Source organism: Notamacropus eugenii, chromosome 2 (genome assembly GCF_028372415.1).
Source record: "Notamacropus eugenii isolate mMacEug1 chromosome 2, mMacEug1.pri_v2, whole genome shotgun sequence".
Classification (NCBI taxonomy): Eukaryota; Metazoa; Chordata; class Mammalia; order Diprotodontia; family Macropodidae; genus Notamacropus; species Notamacropus eugenii.
This window is the reverse complement of record NC_092873.1, coordinates 181,407,987-181,422,778: the sequence shown is the minus strand read 5'-3', so window position 1 is coordinate 181,422,778 and position 14,792 is coordinate 181,407,987. Positions and strand designations below refer to the sequence as shown.

Here is a 14,792-nt window from a genome sequence, read left to right as displayed (position 1 = left end):
TCTTCCATTTTTTCATTCATTTGGTTTTGTTTTCTGATTTCTTGGTTTCTCATAAAGTCATTAGCCTCCATCTGTTCCATTCTAATTTTGAAAGAACTATTTTCTTCAATGAGCTTTTGGACCTCCTTTTCCATTTGACTAATTCTGCTTTTTAAAGCATTCTTCTCCTCATTGGCTTTTTGAACCTCTTTTGCCAATTGAGTTAGCCTATTTTTCAAGGTGTTATTTTCTTCAGCATTTTTTTGGGTCTCTTTTAGCAAGGTGTTGACCTGCTTTTCATACTTTTCTTGCATCTCTCTCATTTCTCTTCCCAGTTTTTCGTCCACCTCTCCAACTTTATCTTCAAATTCCTCTTTGAGCTCTTCCATGGCCTGAGCCCATTGAATATTTATTTTTGATGCTTGGGATACAGAAGGCTTGACTTCTATGTCTTTCCCCGATGGTAAGCATTGTTCTTCCTCCTCTGAAAGGATGGGAGGAGATATCTGTTCACCAAGAAAGTAACCTTCTATGGTCTTGTTTTTCTTTTCCCTTCTTTGGGCATTTTCCCAATCAGTTACTTGACTTTTGGGTCTTTTGTCAAGAGTCGGGTATACTCTGGGAATCTGTGAGATTTCATTTCCTCCTAGGTGGCATGATCAAGTATGTACTGGTCTGGACGCAGAGAGGGATTTTTATGCCCAGAATCTTAGCATTTCCCTCTCCTCAGCCACCTGGCCTCCAGTTTTGCTAAGTCAGTACTGGGAACTTGTTTTCAGATAAACTGGATGATCAGGGCTGCCATTCAGTGTGAGACAAAGACCAGCTTGGCCAGAGCCTCTACCCAGGGCTGAGGTAAGACTCAGCTCTTCAGTGCCCCCAGGGGTGTTTACACTCCAACAATGGAACTTCTGTATGTACTGCTGTGCTGCCTCTGTGGCCGCTGCCTGCTGCTGGAGCTATGGGAAGGCCCTTTGCCCTTCCTGGCTAGCTGATAAAACCCTGTCACTTATCTTTGGTGTCTGTGGGTTGCGGGATCTGAGGACCTGCTGCTGGAACTGGAGATTCCACCCCCGAGGTGTCCTCCTCCCAGTGTCTCATCATGCCATGCTGCTTCGCCAAGGCTGGGCTGCACTCTATGCTCGGCTCCGTGTCCAGTGCAACTGACGTTTCTGTGGGCCTTTCAAGTCACCTTGGGCTGGAAATCTCCTCCACTCTGTTGTTCTCCACTTCTCCTGCTACAGAATTTGCTGAGAGTCCCTCTCTACAGGTGTTTTATGGGCTGTGGGGAGAGACCCTGCATAAATGTGTCTTTCTAGTCTGCCATCTTGATTCCTCCCCCACTTCATTTGCTTTAAATGGAGAACAGAGAGAGAGAGAAAGCAGGAAAAAAAGAGCATGTGGTTAAAACAAACCCCAAAAGGTGAAATTATTAATTTGAATTTAATTGAAAAGTGCCCAGAAAGTGGCTGAGGACCCACCACTTCCTGCTTTGAATGAAGAGGTGGGAGACTATGGCTTCAGATCATGGCCTGAGTCCAGAAGGTTAGTTTCTTGGTGAAAAGTTATTTTCTTCCATCCTTTTGGATGAGGAAGAGCAAAACATAAAATCAGAGGAAGATAGCAAGATCAAGGCTTCTACATCTAAATCTTCCAGAAAATTTGCAATGGTCTCAGGCCATGGAAGAACACAAAAAGGATTGTGAAAATCAAGTAACCAAGGGGGAGGAAAAAATGGGAAGAGAAATGGGATGGATGTAAGAAAATCATGAAAAGCATGCCAACAGCTTGCTAAAGGAAACTCCAAAAATGGCTGAAGAAAATGTTACTTTTGAAAACAGACTAAGCCCTTGGCCTCTGTTCTCTGAGTTCAGTGGAGGAAGCCCCATTCAGAAACTCAATGTGTCTGTTTACAAGGTCCAGGCAAGAGAGATCTTTGACTCTCATGGAAACCCTACTATTGAAGTTGATCTCTACACTGAATAAGGTCAATTCTAAGCTGTTGTGCCTGGTGGTTACTGGTATCTATGAAGCCCTGGAGCTCTGAGACTATGATAAGACCTGCTACATGGGGAAAGGTGGCTGAAAAGAGGTTGAATACATCAATAGAACTAGTGCCCCAATACTGATTAGCAAGAAATTGAATGTTGTGGAGCAGGAGAACACCTGTAAATTGATGATAGAGATGGATGTCACTGAAAGGAAATCTAAATTTGGTGCAAATGCCATTTTGGGAGTGGCTCTGGCTGTTTGTAAGGCTGAAGCTGCTGATAAAGGTGTCTCCCTGTACCCTCACATTGCTGACCTCGCAGGCAATGATGAAGTAATCCTGCCCGTTCTAGCCTTCAACGTGATCAATGGTGGCTCCCATGCTGGTAACAAGTTGGCCATGCAGAAGTTCATGATTCTCCCTGTTGGAGCAGCAAACTTTAAGGAGGCCATGCACATTGGAGCTGAGGTCTATCACAACTTGAAGAATGTGACGAGGCAGAAATATGGACAGGATGCCACCAACATAGTGGATGACGGTGGCTTTGCTTCTAACATCCTAGAGAATAAAGAAACTCTGGACCTGCTAAAGAATGTCATTGGTGAGGCTGGCTATACTGATAAGGTTGTAATTGGCATGGATGTTGCTGCCTCTGAATTCTTCTGTTCTGGGAAATATGACTTGGACTTCAAGTCTCCTGATGATTCCAGCAGATACATCTCCCCTTCAGAGCTTGGGGACCTCTACAAGAGCTTCATGAAGGATTATCCAGTGGTGTCTATGGAAGATCCCGTTGACCAGGATGATTGGGAAGCTTGGAAAAATTTCACTGCTACTGCCAGCATCCAGGTGGTAGGAGATGATCTCACAATGACCAATCCCAAGTGAACTGAAAAGGCTGTGAATGAGAAGGCTTGCAATTACCTCCTACTCAAAGTGAACCAGATTGACTAAGTGACTGAATCTCTCCAGGTGTGCAAGCTGGCCCAATCCAATAGGTGAGGAGTAATGTTTTCCCATTGTTCTGGGGAGACTGAAAATACCTTCATTGCAGACCTGGTGGTTGGTCTCTGTACTGGGCATATCAAAACTGGTGCCCCCTGCCAATCTGAGTGTCTGGCCAATTATAGCCAGCTTCTCAGAATTGAGGAAGAGCTGGGAAGAAAGGCTAAATTTGCTGGAAGGAACTTCAGAAACCTTCGGGCCAAGTAAACTCTGAGGCTGGGAGACTTAAGAACTCACAGGTCTCAGTCATCTCTATAGAAGTCTGCTCCTGTCTTAAGAATGGGCAGCACCATGTACTATACCAGTCTTGTTTTAGGGTCAGGGTTCTCTGCTGCTGAACTTTCCTCTCCCTTCAACCTTTCTGTGATGTTCTCACTGCTTCGTTAGAACTGTCTTATATCAGATACTGCCTGATCATCTGGCTCTCTTTCAGAAGACCCTATATCATCTTGTGACTGGGATAGATTGACATGTTCTCACTCCCAACTCTAGTGTTGATGGGTGGAGCTATGTACTTATTATGCAGCCCAATGAGCCCACAGGCTAAATCCTTAGTGGCTTCTATATGCAGAATAAAAGTATTCAGTAACCCACTGGAAAAAAAAGTAGACTAAGCCAAATGGCAAAAGAGTTTCAAAAGCCAATGAGGAGAAGCATGCTTTAAAAAGCAGAATTGGCCAAATGGAAAAGGAGGCTCAAAACCTCACTGAAGAAAATAGTTCTTTAAATACTAGAATGGAGAAAATGAAAGCTAATAACTTTATGAGAAATCAAGAACTTATAAAACAAAACAAAAAGAATGAAAAAATATAAGACAATGTAGAATATCTCATTTGAAAAATAATTGACCTGGAAAATAGATCCAAGAGAGATAATTTAAAAATTATTGGTCTAACTGAAAACCATGATCAAAAAAACGATCCTAAACATCATCTTCCAAGAAATTATCAAGGAAAATTGCTATCATATTCTAAACTCAGAGAGTAAAATACCAAGGGAAAGAATGAACAAATCACCTCCTGAAAGAGATCCCAAAAGGAAAATGCTTAGGAATATTGTAACCAAATTCCAGGGTTCCAGGTCAAGAAGAAAATATGACAAGCAGCAAAGAAGAAACAATTCAATTATCATGAAAATGCAATCAGAATAACACAGGATTTAGCAGCTTCTATACAAGGGATTGAAGGACTTGGAATATGATATTCCAGAGGTCAAAGGAGATAGGATAAGAAACAAAAATCACCTACCCAGAAAATTGACTATAATACTTCAGAGGGGGGAAATGGAATTTCAACGAAATAGAGGACTTCTAAGCATTCTTATTGAAAAGAAGAGAGATAAATAGAAAATTTGGCTCTCAAATACAAGAATTAAGAGAAACATGAAAAGATAAACAGGAAAGAGAAGTCTTAAGGAACTCATTAAATTTGAACTACATGGAAAGACATTATTTTTATCTCATGAGATTTTCCAGAATTAGGGTAGTTAGAGGGTATATGTATATATATATATATATATATATATATATATATATATATATATATATATATACATTTAGCTACCTAGCTAGCTATCTAACTCTCTGTCTGTCTAGTTATCTAGCTATCTAGACATAAATATGTATATTGTATATGTATAAGTATGGATATGTACATGGGTGTATGTGTGTATGTATGTATATGCATGTGTATATATATGTGTGTGTATGTGTGTGTGTCTTTGACTACATTATGGATATACTTTGCATAGCTATGCATGTATGATCTATATTGAACTGCTATTTTTCTTAATGAGGTTGGGAGGAGAGAGAATAGGAAGCTTGACACAGAAGTCAAGTACTGGCTAGGAAAATGCACAAAAAAAGGGAAAAAAAATAATAGGACCATAGAATGTTCCTTTCTTGGTGAACAGGTGTCTCCTTCCATCCTTTCAGATGAAGAAGTACAAGGCTGACTGTCACAAGAAATCAAGGAACCTGCATCCATGGCCTCCAAAGTGAACTTAAATTGAGCTCAGGCAATGGAAGAGCTCGAAAAGCAAATTAGCAGCTTGCTAAAGGAGAACCAAAAATGCTGAGGAAAATAATGTCTTTAAAAAGAGGCTAACTCAACTGGAAAAATATGTCCAAAAAGCCAATGAGGAGAAGAAGGCTTTATAGAACAGAATTAGCCAAATGGAGGAGAAGGTTCAAAAATTCACTGAGCAAAATAGTTCTTTGAAAGAGAGAATTGAGTTCAGAGAAATGAATGACTATGAGATAAACCAAGCAATTAAAAAACAAAACCAAAAGTTTGAAAAAAATAGAAGATAATGTGAAACATCTCACTGGAAAAATAGCTGATCTCGAAAATAGATTCAGAAGAAACAATTTAAAAATCATGGGAGTACCTGAAAGCCATGATCAAAAAAAGAGCCTAGAAATTTTCTTGCATGAAATTATCAAGGAAAACTATCTTGATTAGAACCAGAGAGCAGAATAAATATTGATAGAACCCACTGTTCAAGCCCTGAAAGAGACTTGAAGCGAGAAACTCCTAGGAATATTGTGGCCAAATTTCAGAGTTCCCAGGGAAAGGAGAAAGTATTGCAAGGCACTAGAAAGAAACAATTTGAGTATTGTGGAAATACAACCAGGATAACACAGGACCTGGCAATTTCAACATTAAGGGATCAAAAGGCTTGGAATAGATTATTCCAGAAGTCAAAGGAACTGGGATTAAAACCAAGAATCACCTACCTAGCAAAAGTGAGTATGCTACTTCAAGGAAATAAATGGTCATTCAATGATATAGAGGACTTTGAAGCATTCATGATGAAAAGACAAGAACTGAATACAAAACGTGACTTTGAAACATAAGAATCAAGAGAAGCATGAAAAGGTAAACAAGAAAGAGAAATCATAAAGGACTTTCTAAAGCTGAACTGTTTACATTCCTACATGGAAAGATAATATTTGTAACTCTTGAGATTTTTCTCAGTATTTAGGTAGGTGGAGAGATTGTACACACACACACATACACACACACAAACACACATAGACAATGAGTATAAGCTGTGTTGAAACAGAAGAGATGATATCCACAAAAAAAAAAAATAATATAAAATTAAGGGATGAGAGGAAAATACTGGGAGGAGAAAGGGAGAAATTGAATGAGGAAAACTATAGACCATAAAAGAGATAAAGAAAAATCTTGTTCAATGGAGGAGAAAAGGGAGGAGATGAGAAGGGAAAAAGTGAAGCTTACTCTCTTCTCATATGGTTTGAGGAGGGAATAGCATGCTCACTAAATTTGGTATGAAAATCTATCTTATACTACAGGAAAGTAGGGGAGGAGGTGACAATAGGGGTGAGGGAAATGATAGGAGGGAGGGAAAATGGTAGAAGGGAGTAACTAGAAATAAATGCTTTTGGGAAGGGATAAGGTCAAGTGAGGGAATAAAAAAATAAGGAGGGATAGAGTAGGATATAGTGCAACATAGTATTACACAACATGATTATTATAGAAGTCTTTTGCAAAATGACACATATGTAGCCTGCATTGAATTGCTTGCCTTTTCAGTAGGGATGGGTAAGGAAGGAGCGAGAGAAGTTGGAATTCAAAGTATTAGAAACAAATGTTTAGAATTGTTACTTCATATAACTGGGAAATAAGAAACATAGGTAATGGGGTATAGAAATTTATCTTGCCCTGCAAGAAAAGAGAGAAGATGGGGATAAAGGAAGGGTGGGGTGTGATAGAAGGGAGGGCTCATTGAAGAAAAGGGTAATTAGAATGCAGGGTATTAGAGGGTGAGGGGAGGGGAGAGATGGGGCGAAAATTGGACATGTTACAAAGTCATGTAAAAGCAATTAATATTAAAACAATTGACTGCATTAATTACTGAGACTAAATCAGAGACATCTTTAGTTTTGGGAAAAGAATTTTAGTCTAAGCTTCTTAGAGGCAGGTAACTTCGGGTTAAATTTGGTATTGATGGAAAAATTAAGATTTACATGGTAAATTTGACTTTATGAATTATTTAATCAGAAAGTAGAAGATGTATAGAAAGTAATGTAAGCCACTTAAGACTTCCCTCAAAAGATGTTCCTTACTCAATGTGAAATTTTAGCCATATCTGAAACCTGGTTATTGGAACTTGACATTTTAAGATGCTATGGGACTATTAATTGACTATTCTTCTGATTTTAACTCCAGGTATGGATAGTGGGAAATGTGGTCTGAGCCTCCAATCCATGATGTCAGCCGGTGAGATGCTGGTATGAACTGCAAAAGGTGATCTCATGGGAAGGATGGGAGAGCAGCTGTTTAGTGTGGGCTCAGGTAGCATTCTCCTGACAAAATTTCCCCACTGACAGACTTTAAGCCCAACCGAATGCAAATGAACAATCTACTCCTGCCTGAAACTGACATGAAGTTGGTGAGATATTGTTTCCCTGCAATGTCCCTACTCTTAGTGGCAATTTCTTGTACTCAGAAGGTTTGTGAGTTTAATATCAAATCTATTAAATTATGTATTGTTGGTAGGGAAACATCAGAGGTTAATTCTAAAATTAAGCTATTTGGCTTAGGAATTTAGACCAACAACAATAAGTCAGAGTCGTTTAATTCTTAGTAATAGTGTGGAGACAATTAGGCCAGGGGATTATGAAGTTAGCATACATAGTTATTATTTGTGTCTCAGTTGGTTAATGTTAAAAAAAAATTTGTTTGTGGTCTATATTGTAATCCTTTAAAAGAAGTATCACCTGACCAAAAGTTGGAATTGTTTTATGTGATATGAACTGTGTTAAAAAGGAAAAATAAAAAAATATATAGAGAGAAACAATATTTATTCATTTTTCATGTGTTAACATTCACTTTCACGAGAATTTGAATTCAAAATTTTCTGCCCATCTCTTCCCACCCCCCACTCTAGGACAGCATGCACCCCATCCACCTTTTCTTCCCGTCTGTCCTCCGTTCTATTGCCCAAACTTCTTCCATCCCCCTTTGCCTCTATTTTGCTGTAGAGCAAAATAAATTTCTATACCCCATTGCCAGTATAGCTTAATTTCCAGTACCATGTTAAAACAATTTTTAACATTCATTCTTAAATCTGTGAGTTCCATATTCTCTCCCTTTCTCCATACCCACATTTATTGAGAAAAAAAAAAAACACGACAATTCAATATAGGTCACACATGTTTAGCAATGCAAAGCACTTAGATAATATTTATGTTGTCAAAGACTAACCACATTTTCCTCTGTCCTATTGTGTCCTTCACTTATTCAGTTCTCTTCCTTGACCTGTCCTCCCACAGTAATGCTTAGTTCTTATTAACCCTTTCCCCAACTCACTGTCCCTTCTATTATCTTCCCTTTCCTATCACCTTCCCCCTTATCTTCCTGTAGGGTAAAATGGATTTTCATGTCCAAATGAGTGTGTGTTGCTCCCTGCTTAAGCCAAATTCCATGAGTATAAGGCTCAATTATTTTCTTTCATCTTCCCCCTTCTCCTCTATTGTAGAATTTCTTTCTTCCCTCTTGCATATGAGAAGATTTGCTACATTCTACCTCTCTCTTTCCTGTACTCCTAGTACAATTCATTCAACAGTAAATTTTTAGGTAATCTACCTTCACATGCAGCTCACCCTATGCCTTCTGTATACATACATGCACACACACATATACATATATATGTATATATATACATATATATGTGTGTGTATTTGTGGTTGTGCATGTGTGTATGTATAAATGTATATGTATGCATATGTGTATATGTATATGCATGTTATTGTATATGTGTGTATGTTCATGTATAAGTGTAAGGGTATGTATACACACATACATACATACAAACCTACAAGCATGTAGTATACATGTACATATATACCCATATACAACTACACACACACACACTTATATATGTTCCCTCTAACTACCCTAATCCTGAAAAAGATTTCATGAGTTACACAAAACATCTTTCCATGGAGGAATGTAAACTATATAACTTTAATGAGTTTCTTAAGGCTTCTCTTTCCTGTGTACCTTTTCATGTTTCTCTTGATTCTTGTATTTGAAAGTCAAATTTTCTATTCACCTCTGGTCTTGTCAACAAGAATGCTTGGAAGTGCTCTATTTCATTGAAATTCCATTTTTTCCACCTGAATCATTATACTCAGTTCTGCTGGGTAGGTGATTCTTGATTTTAATCCTATCTCTTTTGACCCCTGGAATATCATATTCCAAGTTCTTTGGTCCCTTAGTGTAGAAGCTGCTAAATCTTGTGTAGTTCTTATTGTATTTTCACAATGCATGAATTGTTTCCTTTTAGCTGCTTGTAATATTTTCTCCTTGACCTGGGAACTCTGGATTTGGCTAAAATATTCCTAGGAGTTTCTGTTTTGTGATCTTTTTAAGGAGGTGATTGGTGAATTGTTTGCCTTCTTATTTTACCCTCTGAGTCTAGAATATCAGGACAGTTTTCCTTGATAATTTCTTGGAAGATGATATTTAAGCTCTTATTTTGATCATGGTTTTCAGATAGACCAATAATTTTTAAATTATCTCTCTTGGATCTATTTTTGAAGTCCATTGTTTCTCCAATGAAATATTTCACGTTGTCTTTTCTTTTTCATTCCTTTGGTTTTGCTTTTTAATTTCTTGATTTCTCATGAAGTCATTAGATTCCATCTGCTCTATTCTAATGTTTTACAGAACTGTTCGCCTCAGTAAACTTTTGAACCTCCTTTTCCATTTGACTAATTCTGCTTTGTAAAGCGTCTTCTCTTCATTACCATTTTGGACCTATTTTGTCATTTGGATTAGTCTATTTTTAAAGGTATTTTCTTCAGCATTTTTTGGTTATCCTTTAGCAAGCTGGTGACTGACTTTTCATGATTTTCTTGCATCGTTCTCATTTCTCTTCCCAATTTTTCCTCCACCTCTCTTACTTGATTTTCACAATCCTTTTTCAGCTCTTTCACTGCCTGAGGACATGACACATTTTTTTTGGAGTTTTTGGATGTAGAAGCCTTGACTTTGCTGTCTTCTTCTGATGATATGCTTTGTTCTTCCTCAACTGAAACGATAGAAGAAAATACCTTTTCACCAAGAAAGTAACCCTCTGTAGTCTTATTTTTCCCTTTTTGGTCATTTTTCCAGCCAGTTACTTGACTTTTGAGTCCTTTGTCAAATGGAGGGTATACTTTAGGGACCTGTAAGTTCTCACTTCCCTCAAAGTGACTCTCTCTGGTATGGGAGCAATCACAAACACTTTTTTTCTGCCCAGGATCTGAGAGTATGATTCCTTCTCCAGAGTCTCCACCAACTCCATCATTCCAGTGCCTCTCCCCAAGACTACCACTCAGGACTGAGACCCAGATTGGTTGATCCATTCCCCCAGTGCCTTTAAGCTGAGGGCTCCAAATGTGGACAATACTGCCCTGTGGCTGGAGCTGGGGTCAGACTGTGCACCCCTCTCACCCAGATGAAAGAGCATTCTCACTGACTTTGAAGCTACCTTTGGCATTTTAAGGTTGAGAAATCTCAGAACCTCAGCTGCTACACTTGATTCCTTGCGCTGAAGCCCGCTCCAGTCCTGTCCATGAAAAGCTGCTTGGCCAAGGCTGGGCTGCACTCAGTTCTTAGCCCAGTGTGATAAAGCATTCCTGTAGGCCTTTTAGGCTGTCTTGGGTTGGAAATCTTTTTCACTCTGTTGTTTTATTTTTTCCTTTGGCTTCTGCTGTTCTAGAATTTGTTCAGAGTCATTTTAGAGATATTTTATGGACTATGGGTCTAGAGTTAGAGCAGGTCTCTCTTGCTACTGCACCATCTTGGTTCTGCTCCTCAATCAATTCTTATTTGGGGCGATGATTACTCCACTGCACTACATTTTGAGGTATGGCACCATTATCCCCCCTTTCATTACTCTTCATTTTTCTATATTTATTTATTATTCTCCAATTTTAATCCCAGTAAATAAATTTTGTCAATACTTTTTCTAGCTCTGTACAGTACTATCTTGGAAGTTTAATCAGTATAATTCTAAATCCAAAAATTAATTTTTAATTTCTTTGCAAAGGCCCAGACATAAGCATGAATTGTTTCTCCAGTTCTACAAATTATTCTTCTTTTCCTTAAAGAAGATTTCCAAATTGTATTCCTATCGGTATATAATGCTCTTTGGCAGATTAATTTCCAGTTTTTAATTAAATTTTATTTATTTAGAATAAAATTTATGTTTCTATTTTTAATTAAGCAAATTTATAAAGAACCATGTTTTAAAAGGAATTTTATTAATTTTAAGTAACCAGGATTGCTAAATTTATATACACTTTTGGACACTTACTGTTGAGAAGGAATTTATTGCATGATTGAGTAATATGGAAAGACTCAAAATGATTGAAGTATTATCAGTCAGCAAACAAAGAACAATTTATGAATTCATTATATGCTAAAGCACTGTGGTAAGTACAAAGATAGGTAAAGACAATTTCTTCCCTCAAGAAGCTCATATTCTAATGGAACCAGGAACATACGAATAGCAATTGGTACAGGAAATACTTACGTGGTAGATGTGTGGAAATCTCATAGAAAAGAAATAATATTGGAGAGAGAGATTGGGAAAGAATTCTTATAGAAAATGGAATTTGAGGTGAGATTGAAAGACTCCAAGGAAACTGGGAGACAGAGATGGGAGATAATTGCTGAAAATGCATTGATTTGGGAGATGAGTCTTTTATGAGGAGTAATGAGGAATCCACTGTTGTGGGAACGTAGAGAATGTAGAGGGAAATAAAGTCACAAAAGAAAGAAGGAGGGTAGAAGAGCATATGGTTTCACCTATGAATGACAAGCAGAGGATTTTGTGCTTGACTTTCAAAGTAATGGAAAACTATTGGAGTAGAAATTAAGGAACTTGGAAATGAGGTTGTTTACTGGAGGATCCATATGTTTGGTGATGTCCCCTCCTTGCATCAGGTTAGGAGTTGAGCAGGAGAGACAGAAACTATGTGCATTGAACTCATTAAGGAAAAGAGATTTCCCTGAAGGTCTCTATATAATAGCCACCAGAATCTTGATTAGGTGATAAAGGTAGACTTAATGAACTTCAAAAATGGAGAAGTTACCGGGTGATGGGGGTTCGGGGAGAAGCAGAAACTATCAATATTAAACATGGAAGATTCCAAGTGCCTCACCACCACCAGTGAATTAGGTGTCCTGAGTGCAAGTCCAACAAATGGTCAACAGGTAGGCAAGGGATAGCATGTCATCAAAAATGAAATAGAAAAAGGGAAGATGGAAGGAATGAGAAAAGAAAAGAAACACATGATGAAATCAGATTTTTACAGTATAAAACAACCATTCCAGAAATCACATTAGAAGTAGAAAGATCTGGACTCAGACTTCAGGAGTGTGGTATTAAGAGAGATAAAAACAATTGAGTAAACTGTAAATACAGATAAGATTTGTACAATGACAGATAATGGTTTAGAATCATTGGCTTAGCAGAATTTAATGGGGTACTCATAGGCTAACCATTGAGAAATGAGTTGAAGAAGATTATCTCTTACTTGAAAGAAGTACATCAGAAGAGGGAACAGATTATACTGCTCAAAGCCCTACAGTGAAAACTTACTGAATCTGTTGAAGTGGTTTTGATGAATTGTCTAGTGAACAGCACATCCAACATACAACAGTCAGGATCAAACAAAAGTATATTACATGAAGTCCAGAGAGAAGGAAGAAGATGGCAAATATAGGAGAATCTGTTTTGGAAATGTCTTCTAAAGTTCTGGGAAAGGATTTGAAGTGAAGATAGAAACCAAAGGTCTGATGATTAGATCCTGGACTGACACATTGAGACCTAGGAATACTTAGAATCAAGAAGCTACATATCTAGGGATGGGTGGGTGGAAACTGATTCAAAGTCAAAGGTAGAGGTTATAGGCCCCCTGGGGCAGAATGTGAGAAGTTCTGTGGGAAGTTCCCAAGGCAAATACAGATGGGGGCTTTGCATGATTTTAGTCAATTATTTTTGAGGTAGTGGGATAGGTTAAGTGAGAATATGACTGAGTGAACAATATTGATAATCTTGCTTATCATGTTGCTTATAATCATAATCTTTATAAATGTATTGTACCACAAATACACACTTAAACTAATTCAATAAACAGTACTAGAACTTGAGCATTGTCAAAGAAGTGTCACCCATAAGCAACTAAACAGAAAGTTGATTCACAAAAACTGAAGAGGAGCATTTTAAATTGATGTTACCATAAAAGTTTCTCATAGTCTATAAGTTTCATTGGAGGAAATGCTTTCAAAAAAATGAGACCTAGTTAAAAAAATAAATTGCAGGAACAGGATGCTTTTGAAGTCTTATCAAACATGCTTTTAGCTAACCTAAATAAGATGCACTAACACTCTAATAAATTTATTAAATTTTATGAAGCTGGTATTTAACCTACCTTATCTATAAGATGGGAATGATAATAGAAATTATGCCCAAGGACATTATGATGACAAAAGGAGATAATATTTGCAAAGTGCTTTGTAAAACTTAAAGGGTTGTATAAACGTTGTTGCTATTGTTACTTGTATAGTAACGCAGAGAACAATAAGCAAAATAGGGCGTTAACAGATGAAAGTCATCAAATAAGATTAGGATAGTTTTTCAATTATCATCATCTTCTTAAGTCTTATAATTTCCCTCCCCCTTTCCAGGATCATTACTATGTACTCTTCAGTACAGCGACGTTGGCTGCCTGCATCTTCTTTGAATAAGAAACTGCAACCTGTGACTCCAGTCATTTTCATTGACTGCTTCCCATGTCTCAGTGCCCTCCTTTCTTATCTGTACCTCCTGGCTTCCCTGGATTCCTTCAAGTCCTAGCTAAAATTCCACCTTCTATCTGAAGTTTACCTGATCCTTCACTAAAGCTTGTTCTTCACTCCATGGATCTCCAATATATCTTATATTTACCTGGTTGAACATGATTGTTCACATTTTCTCTCTCAGATAGCAAGTTTATTTGAGAATATGTTTTTTTTTCACTTTTTAGATGTCCAGAATTTAGAATAATGCCTAGTACATAGAAAGTGCTTAACAAGTATTTATTGTCTTTCAGATGACATTAAAATAATTACATTAAGATAATAAAAATTTATGCAGTAGTATACAACAAAATTTTCTATATTAATTATCTTATTTGAAACATCTGATATTTTGAAAAAGAATTTTGATGTTAAATGTATAAATAAAATATTTTTGCAATAAAAACAATTATACAGTACTTCAAAGTGGCTAAAACATGATTCTCTGAAAACTTTTAGGAAAGATGAAATATCTGACTCTTCTATGGTATGGTTTCACTATGGAAAATTACCTAATATATGGCTTCATTAAGAAGCACATTTATTTTCTTGGGGATTCATCAAGGCTTCTGAAAAATTGAAATTTAATAACATACACCACTAAAATAATTATAATAATCGGAACTACAGGCATTTCCACACACCACCCTTAATCAACAACTTTCTGTGATGTCACTGTATGCTTTAATACTCTTGCTAAACTATCTTGTATGCTAAGTAGACTATATTTTGTGATGTATAACAATAATTTTTAAAATATATTTTTGTCCATCAAAAAATGGACATTTGTAAAGGAAATTATTCTGTTTCTTTTCATTTTTAAAATCATAAGTTGATGAAATTACTTTTTTAGGTCTAAGACCTTCTTCAGTTGTTTTATTCCTAAACACATACTTTATAGTATTAGTGACTCCAATTTAAGAACTGAGTTTTGATGTAAGAAATAAGCACACAAT

The 14,792-nt window shown here is 37.1% G+C and overlaps 1 pseudogene; it reads left to right on the top strand.

Annotated features, from left to right (window-relative positions):
* Positions 1–2,155: 2,155 nt before the first annotated feature.
* Positions 2,156–3,181, top strand: LOC140523762 (alpha-enolase pseudogene; annotated as a pseudogene).
* Positions 3,182–14,792: the final 11,611 nt, after the last annotated feature.